The sequence below is a fragment of the Pipistrellus hanaki genome (genome assembly GCF_964339955.1).
Source record: "Pipistrellus hanaki genome assembly, chromosome: X".
Classification (NCBI taxonomy): domain Eukaryota; kingdom Metazoa; phylum Chordata; class Mammalia; order Chiroptera; family Vespertilionidae; genus Pipistrellus; species Pipistrellus hanaki.
Genome location: NC_140524.1, coordinates 28,762,927 through 28,781,158, shown reverse-complemented (window position 1 = coordinate 28,781,158; position 18,232 = coordinate 28,762,927). Strand labels below are relative to the sequence as shown.

General features: G+C 40.3%; 1 pseudogene across 1 annotated transcript; it reads right to left on the bottom strand.

The window, feature by feature from the left end:
* Positions 1-15,348: 15,348 nt before the first annotated feature.
* Positions 15,349-16,431, bottom strand: LOC311615413 (ferroptosis suppressor protein 1-like; annotated as a pseudogene). Its single transcript has one exon. The product of its transcript is annotated as a ferroptosis suppressor protein 1-like (transcript).
* Between the last annotated feature and the right edge of the window lie 1,801 nt (positions 16,432-18,232).

Sequence of the window (18,232 nt, the reverse complement as noted above, 5' to 3'; positions counted from 1 at the left end):
TATTCCATTGTGTAGATGTACTACACTATTTTTTTAATCCACTCATCTGCTGATAGGCACTTAGGCTGTTTCCAAATCTTAGCTATGGTGAATTGTGCTGCTATGAACATAGGGGTGCATATATCCTTTCTGATTCATGTTTCTAGTTTCTTGGGATATAGTCCTAGAAGTGGGATCACTGGGTCAAATGGGAGTTCCATGTTTAGTTTTCTGAGGAAACTCCATACTGTTCTCCACAGTGGCTGCACCAGTCTGCATTCCCACCAGCAGTACATGAGGGTTCCTTTTTCTCTGCATCTTCGCCAGCACTTGTCATTTGCTGACTTGTTGATAATAGCCATTCTGACAAGTGTGAGATGGTAGATCATTGCTGTTTTGATTTGCATCTCTTGGATGATTAGTCACTTTGAGCAGGTTTTCATATGTCTCTTGGCCTTCCTTCTGTCTTCTTTCAAAAAGGCTCTATTTAGGTCAGTTACCCAGTTTTTGATTGGGTTGTTTATCTTTCTTCTGTTAAGTTGTATGTGCTCCCTGTAAATGTTGGAGATTAAACCCTTATTGGAGATAACATTGGTTTTTCTTCTTTTATTTGGCTGAATAGCATTCCATTATATATGTATAGAACCTTTTTAAATCCAGTCATCTGTCAATGTACATTAAGGCTGTTTCCATATCTTGGCTAAAGCAATAAGGTAAGAAAATGAAGGCATAAGAATGAGAAAGATAGAAGTAAAACTGGATTTATTTTCAGTTTATATGATCATATATATATATATATCAATATCTATCTATCTATCTATCTATCTATATATATATATATACACACATACTAGGGGCCCAGTGCACAGAATTCATGCATATTAAAAGGGAATTAATTAGAGGAAATATGTAAATATTGTAACTTGCCTTTATCTATATTAGAAGTGTCAGAGATGAAAGAAAATTAATAAAATGTATATGAAAAATCTTACTCCGGTCAGAGTTAGGGGTACACTGTGGGACCCAGAGTTAAGTCCCCACCCACCAGCACAGTCCTCAAAATTGCGTGAGACCCAGACACAGCTGGCCCACCACCCTTGGGCAAGATCCAAACCTGGCCTTCCCCACCCCCATCAAGATCTGCTGGGCTGGCTGCATGGCCTGAGGTCCCCCATCAAGCCCTGCTGGTGGGTGTTGCAGTCAGAGGTCCCCCGTCAAGCTCTGCCAGCTGGGGAGTGTGCCTTGAGGTCCCCTATCAAGCCTTGCCAGGTGGGGGACACGGCTTGAGGTCCCCCATCAAGCTGTGCTGAGGCGCGGGGTGCTGCCTGAGGTCCCTCAGCCTGGCACCAGGGTCGGGGACACAACTTGAGGTCCCCCAGCCTGATACTGGGGCAGGGGGTGTGGCCTGAGGTCCTATGTCAAGCCCTGCTGAGGTGGAGGTCACCACCTGAGGTCTCTCAGCCCAGCACCATGGTCGAGGCTACTGCCTGAGGTCCCCCATCAAGCCCTGCCAGGCAGACAGGGAGTGCAGCCTCAGGTCATCTGCCCCAGCCTGGCACCATGGGATTGGGCATAAACGGGCAGTCAGATATCCCTCGAGGTGTCCCAGATTGGAAGATTGGAGAGGGTACAGGCTGGCTGAGGGACACCCCACCCTTCATGCACGAATTTCATGCACTAGGCCTCTGGTATAGTATAAAATCCAAAAGACTATACCAAACTGTTATATATAATGTTAAATCAACAAATTCAGTAAAGTTTCAGAATACAAAATCAATATATAAAAATCAATAGCATTTCTATATACTAACAATGATTTATCTGAAAAAAATAATCTAATTTCCAATAACATTAAAGAAAAGAAAACAATTATTAATAAATTTAACCAAAGAGGTGAAAGTTCTCTACACTGAAAAGTATAAGACACTGATGAAAGTATAAAGAACACACAAATAAATGGAAAGATATCCCATGTTAATGGACTGAAAGAAATACTATTGTTTAAATATTTTCCCCAAAGCCATATAGTATATGCTCAATTCAATTCCAATGAGATTTATTTTTCAAAAATGGAAAGATAATTCTAAGATTTGTATGAAACCACAAAAGACTCCAAATAGCCAAAGTAATTCTGAGAAAGCAGAACAAAACTGGGGGCAGCACCCTTCCTGATTTCAAAATATATGACAAAGCTATAGTAATCAAATAAATATGATGCTGGAATAGACACATAGTCCAATGGATTAAAATTGAGAGCCTAAAAATAAACCCATGCATATATGGTCAACTAATATTTGACCAGGAAGCTGAGAATACCCAGTAGAGAAAAAGCAGTCTCTCCAATAAATGCTGCTGGGAAAATTGGATATTCACATGTAAAAGAATGAAACTAGACCCCTATATTATACCACTGTAAAAAATTAAGCACAGATTTAGGAATAATATTAATAACCAAAATAATAATATTAACAACAGCAGTTAACATTTACTGAGTACTTATTTTGTGTCAAGCACAATTTAATATTCTCCTTACATTCAGTAAGTTCATGAATCATTACTTTTTTATTCAGTTCTCAAAACTAATGTAGCAATTACTATTTTCTCTGTTTTATAGAAGATAAATATTAATCATTAATCTCTATTAAAATGCCAACTAGTCGTGGCAAGATATTTGTGTATATGTATTTATATTGAATAAGCATTCCTGCAAAAATATGAGAAAGTATAATATTAGGTCTCTATCAGTTCATATATTTCATCAAGGCAGTTGGCAGATTATGAAAAACTAGAGGCCTGGTGCATGAAAATTTATGCACTGGAAGAGGAGTCCCTCAGCCTAGCCTGCTGCCTCTCAAAGTCCAGGAGCCCTCAGAAATGGAAGATGACCTGGCAATCAGGGAAAGGCAACACCCCATTACACCTCTGCTACTGCCGCTGCCAGCAGTGCAAGCCTCGGCCATCCCTACTTACCTGAGCCTTGGGTGGTCCTGGTAGCCATCTGAAGATTGCCTGTGCCTGGGGCCAGCCCTGGGTAGCTGGAACGCCCCTATCCATGGGTTGTTTGCACCTTGGGCCAGCTCTGGGTGGCTGTACAGCTTCCATCCAAGGCTTGCCTGTGGCTTAGGCCAGCCCTGGGACTCTGGAGGTTGCTGCATGCCTGCTGACCTGGTGGAGCTGAGGGGACTGGGCACTGCCATCTTGTGGCTGTGGGCACTGCCATATTTGAGGATGTGACAGTCAGTTAGCATGTTCCCTCCTTATTGGCCATGGGCACCACCATCTTTGAGGGTGGGTCAGTCAATTAACACATTCCCTCCTTATTGGCTGTGGGCATCACCATCTTTGCAGTGGTGTGATAGTCAATTAGCATATATCCTCTTTATTAGATAAGATTGTGTCACTTTTCTCCAACAAGAAAGAGGAGGCTGCTAAATTATTATTCTAGAAATCAGGAACATTGTTGGCAGCATTATTCAATCATTTTAGTTTAAAAATTATTACCCCCCCATTCATTTCCAAAACAAGAGGGTTTTTTGTTGTTGTTGTTGTTGTTGTTGTTTTCTATGTTATCAAAGAAATTGGAAGAATAATTATCCACACTGCAATCAGCTGAGTTTGTATTCTTAGAATGTTGGAAAATCTAGCTTATTGGAATTCTGAAATTCATCATCTGGAAATTTAATTACACTAAAATGTTTATTTCTTTGTGAATTATGACTGGGAAATAAGCTGAAGTTCCACATTCAGCTGATATTTTAGCTGATTTCCTGACTTTGTTGTTTTTCTTTCCATGAATAGTTTTCAGTTGATCCTTTCTATTAATTCTTTCTAAAACTGGTGTAAATAGATATCCATAAGTAGGACAAGTACTTAGTATGTTGGTTGGCTCTCTAGAAAAACTAGAATCATTTGTTCTCAAAATTCATTATACATCAGAATTATCTGAAACACTTGTTAAAAATGAAAATTCTTGTCCTTAAGCTAAAGATTGTTTTTATTACTTCTTTAAAACATTATTGTTCAATTATAGCTTGTATTCAATATTACTTTATATTAGTTTAGATGTACAGCATAGTGGTTATACAAATATATCTAATAACCACCTGGCACCATACATAGTTATTACAATATTATTAACTATATCCCCTATGCTGTACTTTACATCCCCATGACTATCTTGTAACTACCAATCTGTATTTTTTAATCCCTTCAATTTATTTTTAAAATATATTCTTATGGATTTCAGAGAGGAAAGGAGAGAGAGAGAGATAGGAACATCAATTATGAGAATCATTGATCAGTTGCCTTTTGCACACCCCTTACTGTGGATAGAGCCCATAACCCAGACATGTGTCCTTGGCCAGAATTGAACCCAGGACACTTCAGTCGGCAAGCTGACGCTCTATCCATTGAGCCAAACCATCTAGAGTCCTTGAGCTTTTTCACACAGCCTCCCAAACCACCTCTTCTGGCAATCATCATTCAGTTCTCTGAAACTATAAGTGTGTTTCAATTTTGTCTGTTCATTTACTTGTTTATTAGATTTCACATATGAGTGAAATAATATGGTATTTGCATTTTTCTGTCTGACTTATTTCACTTAGCATAATACCCTCTAGGTTCATCCAAGCTGACACAAATGTTAAGATTTCATTCTTTTTTGTGATCTAGTAATATTCCGTTGTAAATATGTACCACCACTCCCCCCCCCCCCCCTACTCATCTACTGTTGGGTACTTACTGGTAGCTTGCTTCCATATTTTGGCTATTGTAAATAATTCTTCAATGAACATATGGGTGCATATATTCCTTCACATTAGAGTTTTTGGATCTTTGGATATATAGCCAGAAGTGGAATCGCTGGGTCATAAGGTACTTTCACTTTTAATTTTTTAAGAACCCTTCATAGTGGCTGCAACAGTATGCATACCCACCAACAGTGCATGAGGGTTCCCCTTTCTCCATATCCTCACTAACACTTATTTACTTATTTATGGATAATAGCCATTCTGCCAATTGTGAAGTGATATCTCATCATGGTTTTAATTTGCAATTCTCTGATGGTTAGTGATGTTGAACATCTTTTTATATGTCTATTGGCCATCTTTATGTCTCTTTGGGAGATGTGTACCAGCTGAAGATTCTTATAGAATAGTTGTGGGGTGAGGCCCAGCACAACTTTCAAAAAGGTGATTCTGATAAGAGTGGTCCCTAGACCTCATCTGCTCTATAGCTACCTATATCCTGAGCATCCCAATAAATATGGACTTCTCCTCGATGTTTTCTACCACAGGGATTATGCAGATATCAGCAAAAAATAAAAATAAAAAATCTATGTAAGTGTACTCCATGATCCTCAGATAAAAAGAGTGGCAGGATTAATGACAGCTGTTATTGTCAGAAGGGGACAGCTCAAGCATCCTGGGAAAGTCACAGGACAGTGTTTCCATAAGCAAATATAGAGGGAAAGAACATTCCAGGATGAAGTAGCAGTTTGAACAAATATACAGTTCAGCCTAACTGGTTTGGCTTGGTGGATAGAATGTCAGCCTGTGGACTGAAGGGTCCCAGAATCGATTATGGTCAAGGGCACATGTACCTTGGTTGAGGGCACATCCCTAGTGGGGAGTGTACAGGAGGCAACTGATCGATATTTCTCTCACATTTGTTTCACTCCCATCTGTGTCTCTCTCATCAATGTTTCTGACTCTATTCCTCTCCCTTCTCTCTGTAAAAAATCAATAAAATATATATATTTTTAAAAGGTTCAAATGTTCAAAGTATAGGATTTGTAGTCAAGCCCACCTAGGCTCATACTCAAACTCTACCATTTTATTTATTTAATTTTAAAGTTTTTTATTGTTTAAAGTATTACATATGTTACCTTTTGCCCCCACTGATCTCTCCCCTGGCCACCCCCAACTCGCAGAACATGCCCTCACCTCCCCCATGTGTGTCCATTGGTTATGCTCATATGAATGCATGAAAGTCCTTTGGTTGATCTCTTACCCCTCCCTACCACCTTCCCTCATAGGTTGGACAGTCTATTTGATGCTTCTATGACCCTGGTTCTGTTTTTGTTCATCAGTTTATGTTGTTCATTATATTCCACAAATAAGTGATATCATGTGATATTTTTCTTTTTCTGACTGGCTTATTTAACTTAGCATAGTGATCTCCATCTCCACCCATGCTGTTGCAAATGGTAAGAGTTCCTTCTTTTTACAGCAGTGTAGTGTTCTATTGTGTATATGTACCACAAAGCTCTAACATTTTATAATAGCATTATCCACTGCCCTGTTTTCCATATATCTGACAACTTCCTGTTTTTATATCTTAAATAATTATGCTCATATTACCCTAAGGTATAATATTCTCAAAACTGCACATGCTCAATTAAGATATTCTATATCCTCACTCAAAAGTCTTTACCACTACTTCTGTCTTTGTTATTGTACATGTTTTTGTCTGGAAGTCTACCCATTTTGTTTAACTTTTATCCTAAGATTCTCTTATGAAATCTGTACCAATTTATTCTCCAAACATAGATGCTATTACTTAATTACTATATAGCATTTTCATCTCAGGTTTCCAAATGTAAGTACTAATTTAAGTGCAAATCTTAGATGCTATTTACCACCTTTTTTTTTCTGGATGACCTATCTCAGTTCAGCCAAAATTCCCTTGTACTAAAGTTTTGATGCTTTTGTTATCCTGTAGAATAACCTCATGGAAGATCACATCTATTTAAAGGATGTAGATCAAGGATGGATTAATAGGACACTATACAATTCAACTGAGCCTTAAGAGATGGGCAGGATTTTCACAGAGAGAGAGGGTGTTCTAGAAAAAGGCAACAATACGAACAAAGGCATAATCTTCAGAGCTTCTGATTCAATGTAGAGACCAGAAATAGCTATTTTAAGTGAGTGGCCCCTGCAATTTTAATGCAGATGGTTCAAAGGCAATAGTTTGAATAATACTACTTGGATTCATTGATTCTGTATAGCAATATTTAAACTAAAGGGCTTTTCTCTCCAGATTCAAGTAGACATGATATAATACATACAACTACTGGTATGGTTGTGAAAAGTGACCCTTTTAATATGATGGAAAATGTGAAGGGGATTGGGGTCAATCATAGAACCCTCTACAATGCTTACAAAATGGAAGAATGGAAACATAACATTTAATCCAAAGAGAATTCAAACTGAAATGCCCATGAGCTTCAAAAAGTATTTATTTTGAACATTCCAACTTTCTAAGAAGATTCTTCTGCCAGTTTAATACAGATGGCATATTGCAAAAATAAATGAAAGAAAAAATAAAACAAAGTGCTTCATGCCTCTGCCTCAAGAGAGCTATGCTTTCTATAGTTTCAAAGAAGGAGATCCTGCTATTTCTCAACAGTTTTTGAATTAAATAAATGTGTGCCTTTTGCCCTGGGAAGTCAGGCTCAGAAAACATTTTTCCATAGATTCTAATCTAATTAGTGTAGAAGGCTTTAGGAAGTATATAGTGAATATAAGAAACAGAAGCAAAATTCATAAATCTGATCATTGTCCAGTTTTTGAAGCAACACAAAGCAGAATACAAACACTAGTAGAGAGGCAAGCTTGGCCTTGGGCTTTGAAAAAGGGCATCTAAGATGAAAGATGCTGCACAGCACAGGTGGTATGAATTGATGTCAAGATGACTTATCTCATCCCTTTTCTGGTTCATCATAGAGCTTCCTTTGTGATCTCCTATATAAATCAAAAAGGCTACAGTAAAATAGGCAGAGAATTGCATACGTGAAAACTCACACGAATGCCTCACCTTATTACTGCACAATCAACCTACATTTCCCTCTACAAAGACAGTTTTGTATTTGTTGGCATACTGCTAATTTTCTTCAAATTGTTCCCTGGGACTGTATCTTATTTCCTCAACTGGACTGAATACCCCTCAAAGCCAAAGGTCATTCATGTGATTTCTTTGGCAGCTCCTCACATTTAAGACCACATTATTCTGGGCACATCCTGGGAGTTGAAGATGTACTTGGGGATAGCCTCCATAAAAAGAACTGTGAAAGGCAGCTGTGTACTCTTCTGCATTTTGTTCAGCTGCCAAAAGGTGGGACCTAAGGCTAATTTGTATTAATAAACTTGCAGCCTTGTCAGCAAACACTTCAAATGAAAACTGTCTCACCCCATAATGACACTGTCAGGGAGATTAGTTTATGTTTTCTGATTGGCTTCTGACAGCAACAAGTATTGTGATTTCTGTCAGTATTGATGTTACCTTATGGGGGCTTTTCACCTTACTACATAGGTTCATAAAGCTACCTCATTTTAAGAAAAACCTTCTTCAAGCAAAGTGATAGGGGTTTTTTAAGGGACTCTCTGATAAGCACATCATTCAAAAATGGGTACCACACTTTTTCAGATCTAAAGGACAGATCTAGAACTCTGAGCAGGTCTTACGTAAAAAAAAAAAAAAAAAAAAAAAAAAAAAAATTGGTTATTTTAGTTCAAAAGATTTTTCAACCTTGGTTCTAATTGCATATAATCACTGTTGTTGTTCCATGAGCATATAAGATTAAAAATACAACAAGACAGAGGTTTTGAAGAAAGAAAAAAATCTTTCCTTAAAAGAGGAAAGTTTTTACATTAATAAGACTATAAATAAAGGTGCATTGAAAGACTATTTGAAAAGGGGTAATACAAATCACTATTATTCCAAATCATAAATAAAATTCTCTTCTGGAGGTTTTCATTAAAATATATTTCAAAGACAGACTCAAACTCATACTTTGATAGAAAAAAGAATACCTAACAAGCATGTTAACATGGATCTGTATTGAATAAAAATCATTTTGATAGAATTCTGGAAATATTGCTCAGATCGTTGAAATACAGTATCATGGAGAGAAATACATAATATCCTTATGTAGAGAAATATTTCCAAGACCCTTTCATCAGTACCATCTGAACTCTAAGTGGGTTGCTCAGGTGTAGGAATGAGTTAAGATTCAAACAGTCACTATTTTGTCTCTTCATGTCAAATGGAAGATCAGGGGAAATACATCAAAGCATGAATCTACATCTTTAACATCTTAAGCATAGTATTGATTATTTTCCCAGGTCAAAGTAAATTGCAAGTCTATGAGCAATATCTAGGACTCTGAACACTGTCTGATCCTAAGGCTGAATGTACAATAGATAGAAATTGGGTTGACATTGTGTTCTACACCTAATGAGATTATTGGTCAATGACTTTTCAATATTTTCTTTGATTTACTTTATAAGTACAATAAAAATAGTTAGGACATGGAGAGAAAATATAGTCACTATACCTATGCTATAAATGTCCTATACTTTTCACATAGGAATCTTTCACTAAATTGACAAGAAATATAACAATAACTACACAGCAGCAGAAGCAACATGATAACAATGTTGGCTAATATTTGTTAAGCATTTAGTAAGTGCTTAACAAATATTCAAGTTACTATACCAAGTAATTTTTATTCATTAACTTCATAATTTCATACAATACTCAGATATGCATTTTTGTTTCCTATTATCATCATTAAATACATTTAAAAACCCCATAGCACATGATTACTATTATCCCAAAGGTATAGATGAGAAAGTTTCTAGACCTAAAAACATTCAGCTATTAATGACAGAGCCAGAATATAAGATAGGGCCAGTTCAAAGAAACTGGCTTAGTAGCCCATGGAGCACTGTAATTTTCTGAATTTTGTTGAATAGAAGAGACTTTGGTTATTTTTCATCATGGGTATTATCCCAACTACCTTTATGGGATTGTTCCTTTACCAGTTATGAATTTATAGGTTGGTGTATTATGTCTCAAATCTAGTCAAATACTACAGCATATTTACTATCATTATATCATTATCCTGTATGTAGATGAATTTCCAAAAATGATCATAAGTTTCCTGCATGCAGAGAATTTGAGGAAATCAGCAGTCAAGAACAAAGCTCTGCTAATTAGCTTGGAGCCCGCCTGTCTGTATAATGGGGGCCATCAGCAAGGAAAATGAGAAGCAGTCAATGAAGGCATTTCTGTCTCAACAACACACAGAAAGAAACTGGCATGATTTTAAAAAACTAAATGTAACAATGAACACTCAAAAATCTATGCATTTTATGAAATATGGATTCAGAATACTACATAAATTATGAATATTTTCAGGGCCATTGACTAAAAGACTATATACATTTTTATTTTTACATATGGATTTGTATATGTATAAATATTTATTTAAGAATTTATATTTGCATTTACAAAAAGAAAGACAATTTGAAAGATCTAGCTAGTAAAGAGGTAAAGAAAATGTATAGAAGCTCCTTTGGCTCCAATTAAGTGCTGTTAGAAATAATGCATAGAATGAAACTCCGTTTGACAGCATGATAGGTAATAGAACATCAGATAAACATCTACCTATGCCCTAGTGATGGTAATCTAATGTTAATAACTTTACACTTATATTTATATCAATTTTTATAGTTTAAAACAAAACATATTCAAGAAAATTACAGGAAAAATATGAGCATACCAAGAAAAAAGAAAAATAAAACCCCCACCATTTTATTTATTTATTTGTTTGTTTATTGATTGATCTTTATTGTTCAAATTATTACAGATGCCCCTCTTTTATTCACCCTCTAGCTCCCCTCCCCTCATTCCCACCCCACCTGAGGCCCTCGCCAGCCCACTGTCCTTGTCCATAGGTAATGCATACACGATCTTTGTCCCATCTCTTCCTGTACCCTCCCCCCCACATTCCCTTACCCTGAAGAATTGTCAGTCCACTCCCTTTCGGTGCCTCTGATACTATTAAATTCACCAGTTTATTCTGTTAATCATATTTTTATTCATTTTATTTTTATATTCACTTATTGATAGATATGTATTAATTATCACTTTGTTGTTCATAATTTTTTATCTTTACCTTTTTCTTCTTCCTCCTCTTCTTAAAGAATACCCTTCAGCATTTCATATAATACTGGTTTGGTGGTGATGAACTCCTTTAGCTTTTTTTTGTCTGTGAATCTCTTTATCTGATCTTCAGTTCTAAATGATAGCTTTGCTGGGTAGAGTAATCTTGGTTGTAGGTTCTGGCTTTTCATCACTTTGAATATTTCTTGCCACTCCCTTTTGGCTTGCATAATTTCTTTTGAGAAATCAGCTGACAATCATATGATTACTCTCTTGTAGGTAACTAACTGTTTTTCTCTTGCTGCTTTTAATATTATGTCTTTGTCTTTTGCTCTTGGCATTTTAATTATAATGTGTCTTGGTGTGGTCATCTTTGGATTCCTCTTGTTTGGGGATCTTTGCACTTCCTGGACTGTAAATCCATTTCTTTCACCAGGTAGGGGGAGTTTTCTGTCATTATTTCTTCAAATAGGTTTTCAATATCTTGCTCTCTCTCTCCTTCTGGCACCCCCATAAATTGAATGTTGGTACATTTGAAGTTGTCCCAGAGGCTCCTTCCACTATCTTCATATTTTTTAATTCTTTTTTTTTCTTTTTGCTCTTCCTGTTGGGTGTTTTTTGCTTCATCATATTTCAAACCATTGGCATGATTCTTGGGATCCTCTACTCTACTATAGAATCTCTGAATGTTATCCTTTATTTCAGTCAGTGTATACTTAATTTCTGACTGTCCTTTTCTGTTTTATTGTTTGGTTTTTGCTTTTTTTTTTTTTTTTTTTTTTTTTTTTTTTTTACATTTTGACTAAGATCCTTGAAGGTCTCACCACATTCCTTGGAGGTTTCTAGTAGATTCTTGAGTAACCTTATAACTGGTTTTGAACTCTATATCCAGTAGTTTGCTTTCTTCTATTTCTTTTATTTGTGACACGTTTCTTTGTCTCCACATTTTGTATGCTTCCCTGTGTTTGTTTCTATGTATTGGGTAGCTGCTAAGTCTCCTTGAGTTGATAGAGTGGCCTCATATGGTATGTGTCCTATAGGGCCTAGTGGCTCAGCCACCCCAATCACCTGAAGTGGACACCCTTGGTGCACCCCCTTGTGGGATATGTGCACAGTCCTGTTGTAGTTGAGCCTTGATTGCTGTTGGTATCACTGGGATGAATTGACCTCCAGGCCAAATGGCTGAGAGGACCAGCTGTGTCTATAGTGGAAAAGCTGCTGTGCAGGAGAAACCTTTATGGGGAAGAACTTGCTTCAGTGGAGCTTTGGTATTCACTGAGTCTTCCCCTTAAGTGTGTCACTTATGGATGTGAAGAGTTGTAATCTGGTATTGTCTCACACTGACCACTGGGTTCACTGGCTCTTGGATCTCCAAGGAGGTGCAAAGTCAGCCACTGCCTGGGGCCACCCAGCAGGAGCTACAGAGAGATATGCAGATTCTTCCTCTTTGTATGGGCTTTGGAAGTTCCCAGATGAGGCCCATCTGTGGAGCAAGGCAGGCTGCTGCAGTGCTGGCCTTTGCCTTCTTTGATGGCTTTGGGGAATCCTGACCCAGCTGTAGTTTGATAGGTTTTAGGCAGAGAAAGAACCAGCCATTCATATGCAAAAGCAGCTGCACACAGCTTGGGTGGGATTGTAAATTGGGAGGGGTGGGGTCTCAGGGAATGTCCAGGACTGAGCCAACAGAAATAGCTGCCTGTCAGCCCTGTACAGGGGAGGTCTCAGCTCAGGAACAATGACCATTGTGAGCACCTAAATCTGGAAGAGAGCCGCCCTTGTGTTCCTGCCCCAATGCCAGACAGTACAGTTTCTCACTGTATATTGTCTGGGTTCCCAAAAGTCTCGCCCAGCACTGGAGCTCAGAGTAAGCAGGAGCTTGTATCTCCCTCCCAATAAAAAAAGTGGCACACCTGAGTGCCAGACCATTCTGTGCCTCCACATTTTCACACCTCCTACCAGTCTCAATGAGCTTCCTTCCTCTTTTTTATTTTCTTTCTTTCTTTTTTTTTTTCTTCTTACAACATATTTTTTTATTTCAACATTTTCCTGTTTGGAAAGCTGTCTCCATGGGTATGGGCATGTCTAGAATGCTATTAACAGAATAAGGACTGTCTCCAATGGGCTTTGACTCCCACCATGCTAGGTAGGCCCCAGGTCAGAAAGCTCAGAATGGCCTGTTTCTCAGGCATTGGGTCCTGCTTCCAGAAAGGGGTTGGGGGGTCATTGGCCTTGATCCATAAAGAACTCAGCCCTGGGTGATGCCCCAATGTTGAAGCCATGCTTGGTAAAGAAGCACATGTCTCAGCCAAGGCCACAGCCCATCCAGGATGGAGTGAGAGCCCCAGTGAGGCTGGTGTCTACAAACTCTGGCCAAGTATCCAGAGGCCACATCAAAGGTAAGCAGGGATGGGCGGGCTGTGCAGGGACTGAACCTGAGTTTATTTGGGTGAATTAATCAACCACTTCTGCTGTAGAGTGTACTTATGGGGTCCAAAATAGGCTCTTCCAGATTGAAGTTCTCTCCCAAGTAAAGGAATCAATATACCCTTAACATATATGCTGGAAGGCATCCTCTCTACAAGCTTAGGTCTCCAGATAAGTGACATTAGTATTAGCCAAGAAACTGGAAGCAAAAAACCACAAAGGAGTTTTTACACTTGTAAATTTGCCCATGACAGCAGCCTGGAAGCACACAGGGGCTCATCTGCTCCCTGGATGTTAACTGATGGTGACCCATCCACAGGTCACATAGCTCAGCTGCCTTCCCTTAAATACTTCCAGCAGCTGGCAGGCCAGGACTTGGTCTTAACTTTCATTAGTTTTGTATAAACTTGCTGTTAGCATGGACTAACCAACAGGGAAGTTTTTATCTCTTTATTCTTAAATATAAACTATCTTATCTAATAAAGAGGGAATATGCTATTTGACTTACCTTCCCTCAAAGGTGGCAGTGCCCACAGCCAATAAGGAGAGAATATGTAAATTGACTGCCCTGCCCTCAAAGATGGTGGCAGCCACAGCCAATAAGGAAGGAATGTGCTAATTGACTGCCACACCCTCAAATATGGTGGTGCCCACAGCCACAGATGGCAGCGTCCAGTCCCCTCAGCCCTGTTGGGATGGAAGGCCTGCAGCAAGACCAGGCCTGCTTCCAGGCGGGCCCAGCTGCTCTGCGTGCTTGCCTCTGGAGTCCTCCAATCCCTTTAGCCCCCAGCCACTCAGTGCCAGCCGGATGTGCAGGCAAGCCTTGGATGGTGGCTACCCAGCTGCCCAGGACTGGCCCAAGGAACAAGCAAGCCTCACTTTGTGGCTTCCCAGCTGCCCAGGGCTGCCCGAGGCTCAGGTAACCAGAGCAAGCCAAGGCTTGCACCTCTGGAAGTGGCAGTGGCAGAAGTGTGATGGGGCGTCGCCTGCCCCTGATCATCAGGTTACCTTCTGTCCCTGCCCTCTCTCCCAATTGTGAGAGAGGGCAGGCTTGGCTGATGGACCCCCCTTGAGTGTATGAATTTTCATGCACTGGCCCTCTAGTCCTATATAATAAAAGGCTAATATTCAAATTGTTCAAACAGTGGAATGACTGGTCGCCATGATGTGCACTGACCACCAGGGGAAAGATGCTCAATGTAGGAGCCACCCCCTCATTGTCAGTGCACTCCCTCATGGGGAGCACCACTCAGCCAGAAGCTGAGCTAACAGCTAACAAGTGCAGCAGTTGCAGGAGCCTCTCCTGCCTCTGCAGCAACACTAAGGACCCCTTGGGGGATGTCTGACTGCTGGCTTAGGGTGTAGGTTGGGCTGAGGGACCGCCCCCCTGCCATGCATGGTTGTCACGCACCAGGCCTCTAGTGATATATTGATATATGTTCATAGTATATATGGTATAAAAATGGAAATATAGAAAGTTTCATTAAGATTAAAGACAGTAGGGACTAACAGTTTAAAATCAGCCTCATACTGACAACTAGAGTATTGAAGGATATGTGGGCTTCTTCACTCTCTGAATGATGGGCAAGACTGGGTGCAGAGTTCTTTCATTAGTTGGTCTCACTTGGCAGGACCTCCTTCCTTCCCTACAGACAGGAAGCCAGCCATCAGGTAACCCAGCACCTGCACATGTACACACATCCAAGGGGACCCAGGACCAAGGGAAGCATTTGGCCTTGCAAGACCCAAAAAGAAACCTCTAGGGGGTGTATTTTTAATGTCTGTCTCTCTCTCCTCCCCTTCCCACCCCTCCCCTCCCTTTCCTCTCTCTTCCCTCCTCTCTGTTTTGCTTTTCTTTAAGTTGTGTTCCTGGTGAGTACTTCAGTGGCATCTTACAAAAGATGTGCCCTTTGACAACTGTCAGGTGGGTACCACTTATCAGGAAACCTGTTTACCAGGTGATGGTGATACAGCATCTACCACCCAGCCTCCTAATCAGAGTGGAGACTGCCACCTGGTTTTCCAGCCTGGAGAGGAACAAGTCCTGGCTCTTGGCCAGCCAAATCATGAACAGCCCCACATAGAAGCCATTGATCTGGCCCATACCGTCATTTCTCCCCACAGCTAGAAGGAACGTCAGTGCACCTGGTTATAGGCTTTGAAGGGCTTCTGTTTCATAGAGTTGACGATATTGGCCATTTTGATGTTGGTGTGGAGGCCAGCATGATAGGCCATCTTGGGCTCCTTCACATTGGCACAGTCGCTGATGGTGTAGATGTGACTGTAGCCCTCCACCGGCAGATACTCGTTCACCCTCAGGGCACCATTGCTGGCCAGTCCATTATCAAATTCATGGTTTTAGGCAAAGCTTTTGATCTTGATACCATTGCAGACAATCACCAGGTGCCTTTGTCCTTATGTACACTGGCACACTAGCGATACTCATTGAAAGACAATTCTGCCATGTTGCTCACTCAGCAGCAGCTGCATTCCTTTCTGGAGCAGGATCTCCTTCGCCTCCTGCCAGGCACAAAGCAGGAGCTCCTTGTCAGCCAGAGCCATTTGGGAATGAGTAAGAGTGACCTCTTTCTCTGGGTACTCAGTTTTAATCTCCACTCCAGTAGAGCCTCCATCCACCACCATGATGGACTGTGAGCACTGGACCTGCTTCACCATGTTCTCATAGGCCTGAATAGCATTCTGTTGGCTGAAAATCTGGCTCAACTTGCTGGAGAAGAACCTAGGGCTGCCCATGGCCAGGATAAGATGTGAGAAGGGCAGCACCTTGCCTTTCTTCAGCAGCACTGTCTGATTCTTCAGATCAACCTCAAGCACCATGCCCTGTTGGGAGCTATTCTTGAAGCTCTTTGAGTAGGAAATGAATGTCTTTTTGGCAAACCCGCTCTCCTTGGAGGCTCCAAGGCCTGCCACGTTGTGGTGGAAGGAGTCCTTCATGTCCACCAACGTGAAGGAGATATTCAGTGTCTGCAACTGGCTGGTGGCCATTATCCCACCAAAACCCCCACCAACAATCACCACATGCACACCTTTCACTTCCATGGAGACCTGGGAGCCCATCTCCAGCCCCCCTCCACCTCAGGCCATTGTGTTTCTCAAGCCCCAGTAGGTCCACGTTCCAGGAGTCTGCAGGCCCTATAGGCGCCAGGCAGTACAAGAATACGCCTCCCCAATGAACTTTCTTCTTTACCTCTCTACCCTGTTTCCCAGAAAATAAGACAGTGTCTTACATTAATTTTTGCTCCCAAAGATGCGCTAGGTCTTATTTTCAGGGGATGTCTTATTTTTCCATGAAGAAGAATACGGTACACATTTATTGTTAAATGAAAATAAAGGAAATTTATTACCTGTATACGGTACGGTAGTACAGTAGTTGTCAACACAAACCAGACAAACTGAATCCTACAGTATCAAGAATTTACTCATTTATTCAATGATAATCATGTCATCATCTTCTGGAACATCATTATAACAATCCAATTCCTGAATTTCCTGGTGAATTTCTTGTGACTCCATTTATTTCAGAATCAGTGGACCAAATCTCTCATGTTTAGCTATAGCACTGTCTTTAAATGAGTACTTCTTGTCAAGGTAGCCTGCTCGCAGTGCATTTGCAATGCAACTGTCAGTGATTTTCTCCCATGAATTCTTCACCCAAGTCACAATTTCTTGCAGTTTAGGTTCCACAAAGTTTCAACGCTGATTTTTCGCCATTCTATTTTCAATGTAGTCATTAATTTCCATGCACAAATTGTCTTTGAATGGCTTGTTTATTGCAATATCAAGAGTCTGGAGATAGGCCGTCATTCCTGTGGGAATCATTATCTGATCTATTTTTCTTTGGTGAAGAAATGTCTTCATGTCTTTAGCGCTGTGAGTGCTGGCTGCATCCCAGACTAGCAGACCTCTTTGGCTCCCTCACATAACAAGCGGCAACATTAAATCGACCCACTTCCTTTTAAATGCTTGTGTGGCCCAGGCTTTTTCAGTTTCAAGAATAAAAACACCAAAAACACATTCAATCTTTTCCTTCTTGCCCTTAGAAATGATTAAAGGTGGGATTTTAGTGTCATCCAGACGAATTGCCAAAATACAGGAAACACGTGCACTTTGTAAGCAGTGGAGGGAATGTACACTAAGGAGGCACCCCTCTGTTCAATTGTTGTTTGAGATGATTGGCCCATAAACACTGCAGTTTCATTCATAGCAATCATGTTGGAAAGATTGTATTTAGAGAAGTCAGCATCATCAATAAAGGACTTGAATGCAAGTGCTCGCTTAATAATTTGAGTATCTTCCAACCTAAACAATGTTGTACCAGTAGATCTTAAAGACAGTTCACTTCGCTGAAGGAAATTATCCAGCCAGTGTTGTGATGCTTTGAAGTCTTCGGGGGCTATGTCAAACTGTGGTGCCATTGCAAGGGCAAATTCTTGAATCTGAGCCCTATTTGCTCTCCTGTCAACACCCCATTCACAGATCAGGTCTTCCAGCTCAGAAAATAATGGTTGCCGACCTGATCCACACTTGTGCTTTTTAGCATTTCCCTTGTCCACTTGTTCAATGGGGTTACCATACTCTGCTCGCCATTTTTGGACCAATCGGATACTCAACATCTTCTCTTTGCAGAAAGCAGTAAGATTTTGGCCCCAAGAGTCTTCCACGATTCCTTTCTTATACTCCACGGAGTAGCTTTTTCTTTTTGTGCTCATTTCTAGGGGTAAAAAAAGGAGTTGGGGTATTAAGGTGGGGGGAGGGGGATCACTTAAAAGGACACAGGGGGATCAGAGGGGGGAATCAAAATGGCACAGGAGAATCAGAGGGGGGATTACCATTTTAGTAACCCCTTTTGATCCTCCTG